This window comes from Hibiscus syriacus, unplaced genomic scaffold, assembly GCF_006381635.1.
Source record: "Hibiscus syriacus cultivar Baekdansim isolate YM2019G1 unplaced genomic scaffold, ASM638163v2 tig00116999_pilon, whole genome shotgun sequence".
NCBI lineage: Eukaryota > Viridiplantae > Streptophyta > Magnoliopsida > Malvales > Malvaceae > Hibiscus > Hibiscus syriacus.
In genome coordinates this window covers 148498-153040 of record NW_024063515.1, presented here as the reverse complement: position 1 = coordinate 153040, position 4543 = coordinate 148498, and the positions used below count along the sequence as shown (strand labels likewise).

Below are 4543 nucleotides of genomic sequence, written 5' to 3'. Positions count from 1 at the left end.
ACTCTTTTTTCTCCTTCCTCCGATTTAGGAATTCAATATGAGTTCCTTAAATCATGAAGGGGTTTTTAATGAGGCCTCAATTCCTATCAAAAAAAAAAAAAGTTCGGTATGGTAATATACTAGTATTTGGATTAGTTCTTTCATGCGTCAAGAATTGATTTCAGATATGGATACAATTGCACTGACAATAACCTGTTGAGTGGGAGGCGCCCTCAGTAGGTTCGAATTGAAGTAAAATTCCTGCCAAAGCACTCCATTTTTTACATCCTACAAGACAGATTTAATGGTAGAAAACTTCATCCGAAATTTCATCTGAACATGAAGCGGTATAAGAGAATGAAAGTTGCATCGCAGCTGGCAGAAATTCCATTTATAAGGTAGTCCTAGTGGCAGCTCTCTCGTTTCTGTCGGGAAGTATTTTTTCCTGACTGATGCTCTACACACAACATAACTATGAGAAAACCTGTTTCTGTAGCATGATTTTGAGTAATTCTCTATTTAAAATCTTTTAACACGTTGCATAAACTTTGTTTTCAACATGGACTTATATTGTACTAGAAAGTAATTAACTGGAACTTCAAATATATTTATATTTATATATTAACTGGCCTCAATTATTCGAGACAAAATGATGGGTTCAGTATAATAGTACTCTTCAAAGTAGTACGATTTTAGTTAAGATAACTTTGTAGGAGTTTTCAAGCTTCCTTTGAGGAAAAACACAAGGAATGGATAATTTGATTCTGTTATGAGATGGAGAATTTCGACATTAGTACTATAAAGAACCTAATTTCTATAGCATTTGGGGGAAACTTGGTTTTATGCAAATGACCATGAAATAAGCTTAAATCTGATGGGAACGGGAGAAAAATAAACTCCACAAAAATGCAGAAGAGAAAAACATAAATCCAAGCTCTAACCTTTATTTCAACCACTTTTTACGGTGGATCAAATTATATAAAAAGATCAACCATAAGAAAAAAAAGAAAAAGAACAAAGAGTGAGCAGTGACCTTTAATTGAGCGGAGGGAGATTCATGGTTTAAGGAGTGAATGGATAATTTAGCAATTTCAGAAGCAGCAGCATCTCGGATTCCAGCGAATATTCATAAATTGACTCGAAAGCTTCAAGCTAAAACCTTGGCAATCGAACGTTGGCGCTATGCGTATAAACATCCCATATCTTCCTCACCACCCTCTCTCTTTCCTCCAATCCCTTTATTTTCAGTTCTCTGCCTAAGCTTACAAGTCTCCCTGTTTTGGCTCAAAAGCAAAAGCAGTGAAGTAGAAGAGGTAAGAAACAATAAGAGTTATTAGATGGTTTAATTGTGATCTCTGTCCTGGACTCCTCGTTTTGATTTAATAATTGAAGTCAAATCTATAATAATACCAACTTTACCATTAAATTATCATATGACTTTATTAGGAAATTTTGTTTAGGATATTTTAAGAATTTGTTGCACCTTAAAATCATAAAAGATACTAAAAGAAATGGTTTCTGACTAATATATTTTTGTATCATTTATACAATTTCAATTGAATTACATTCCGATCGGTTCATCAGCGTTTCAATAAAACGACAATGGCAAAACTAAAAGCAACCAAGTAGCAGAAGGCCGAAAATTCATCATCGGCAATCCATGGATATCAAAACCAGCTCCTTCAGCCTGTTTGCCTGCAATTTTCTGTGATCTTTTCATCCGTGACTCTATGGCACCATGGATATATTTCCTGGAAAATGCAAACATCATTATCTTCAGTCACTTGGTCCTTAGGCCTGTTTGATGATCAACTGCATTGATGAACAAATTCTCGATGAACCTCGATCCAAACCACAACAATGTTTCTTCTTTCGGTTCAGCTTAACAAATTTATTCGCTTGGAAAGAATGAAGTGATTCTCAATTTTTTTCCTATATGTACCCAAGCGTTGTTCTTTCATCTTTCAACTTGTCAATTCTCGTCGTGCTCCCTCTTGAGATCAGCTGGAGGCAGAAAAGTTTCGTTGGACAACCCGTGAATGTTAAATTCGACCTCATCGATCCACCAAGATTCTTCGATCCTCCTCTTGTGTTTATGCATCTTCCCGATTCTGTAAAGCGTGGTGATGGTCTTCCCACTATGTGCTATGTTGATCCCGTCGACGTATCTGTAATCTTGAACCACAGATTCCACGCTGGTCTCCCAAAACACGCTGTCGTTACTAATAGCTGTCTTCATCCTTAACAGCTTTTTGTCCTCGAACTTGGTGAGAAGCCTGTTCTTTGGCTGAAAAATCCCCGGATCTTGTGATGGATGATTTCAGCTTGAGCTGAACTTTGAACCTTGAGTGCCTCTGAATCGGTTTCGAGCATGAGTATGAAACAATCTTCATTGTCAACGGCCTGTTCTCCTACGCTAAGCGCATTGATGAATAAGCTGGCCGTGCACCTTGGGTCCAATCCCTATAGAATTCACAAATTGAACACTATCATTGCGAGTTAAAATCCAATGCAGCATATGACGAACGGTTTAAAAGGTACCTGTGAGAATCGTCGTAGAGGTCGAGGAGGGCCTCGATGCGCATGACAGGCTTGGGAAGACGACTGATTCCAAGCAATCATACCGTCACACCCTGCACTAACTTTGAACCAGAGACAACTATTTCTAAATACCACAAATCTGGGTTCTTTGCCATAAGACGAACCCCCCAAACTCAAAATCGTCTATGTCATTCATCATTTCATCACCCAGCAGCATCTCAGAACCCTGCATTTGCACCTTCCCCACTGCATAAATGTTTTTATGGAACTCAATGCCGAATGCCCTCCACAGGCGGCCACATATTGTTGCATTATATATTTTGCAGTGGAAGCCTCCTGTTCGTACATAAACGAAACAACAATCTCCGTTATTCATGTTCATATCCAATATTTCAATATGGAGAAGAGATGTTAAGAGTTGTGTAACTTACGATTGAACAACCGTTGATGGGAGTTGAAAGAGTGTAATTATCCAAATCAACACGGGAAGGGATGAGGGGAGCACCGACAATCTTGAGCAATGTCAAGAACTCGTTGTGGGAATTAGCCAGGAAATAGGTTGAGGTGTCGAGAGATGAGTGAGCTTTCATGAAATTACGCAGGTTTTGCCATCGTAAAACCTCATTGCTGCCCATCTTGATGTACATTTCTATGGGTATAGGCACTTCCAGGACGGTGTCCAGGCCTTCTTCGTTATCAAGGTTGGGACAAAGCTTCATAATCATCATTCAAAATCAACCCTCCAACTCTCCAAAAAATGGGGGAGGATTGACACAGAAATGACAATGGCTATAAGCTTTGAAATTTTCCAGATGATTTTTTTTTTTTTTGCTCGGAAATTATGTTGGTGGTCACCTAGAATGAAACAGGTTGGGAGATTCTGGCACGATTTTTATCATCTATTTAATCAGGAGGTTTTAATATATATCATTGAGGTTCTTTGTTTATATTAATTACTATTTGTTATCCTCAATTTTAGTTATTTTTATTTTTAAATTTGGTTAAAAATATTTAAAAAAAAAATCTAATCTTAAATTCGGTAAACGTGAATGAATGAGAATTTATCGGTAGTATCTGAAAAGTTAAAAATTAACATACAATTTCAAATAAGTTTAACACTCGTACATGCCCAAATTCTAACAGTTAACTTCTATTATTGTAATCATATCTATAAAAACGAAAATAACGTGAAATTATCTTATCACATGATCTATAATTACGATTAATGAAAATTATTTATTTTATCTTTTTTGTTATTATTTTTTAAAAGAAATAAATCTTTACTTTTCCCCCCTTATAGACATAGAATGAAAGGTTGTTTAGAAGTTAATTCTCTTTTTGTAAACGATATATTAAGCTTTCCAGAATTTTATATAAATAGGAGAAAATTATATAAACAAAAGACTATCAACTAAGTTCTTGTTTTTCTTAAGTTTCTCTCTTTGAAATATGTATTTCCAGTGTTGATGTAAAGAAAAATAAAGCAATTCAAAGAGTATACAAGTAGGCGAGATAAAAATTATATTCGAGGATTAAATGTATAAGTTTAATGTAAAAATAAGTATCTAAAATTAATTTTTAGTGCATAAAGAATTATTTTAAGAATATGTGACTAATGTTTCTTTCATTACACTTTTAAGTGTCTACCGTTAATAAAAATCATTTAGTGATATGTATTACGTTTAAAAATATTTTTTAAAAAATTAAACGTGACACATGTCACTTAATTTTTTTTAATGGTATGAATCTAAAAACGTAACGGAAAAGACGTTAAATACTTATTTTAATAAAAAAATATTTATTTAATGTGGACACATTTTTACGTAAAGTAAAATTATATAACACATAACAGAGACCTTCAATCCGAATTAAACAATAACAACAATCCAAGCAGATCAACAATCATTAATCAAACATGAAAAGATTGAAATCTTTAAAACTTGAAAGCCATGAAAATGCACTGAAGTTGAGGCATTGAGGTTTGTTGTTAAAATATTTCCAAATAGAAAATGACGGGGAGTTC

At 34.7% G+C, this 4543-nt stretch overlaps 1 pseudogene; it reads right to left on the bottom strand.

The window, feature by feature from the left end:
• Window positions 1–1951: 1951 nt before the first annotated feature.
• Window positions 1952–3320, bottom strand: LOC120194568 (annotated as a pseudogene).
• Window positions 3321–4543: the final 1223 nt, after the last annotated feature.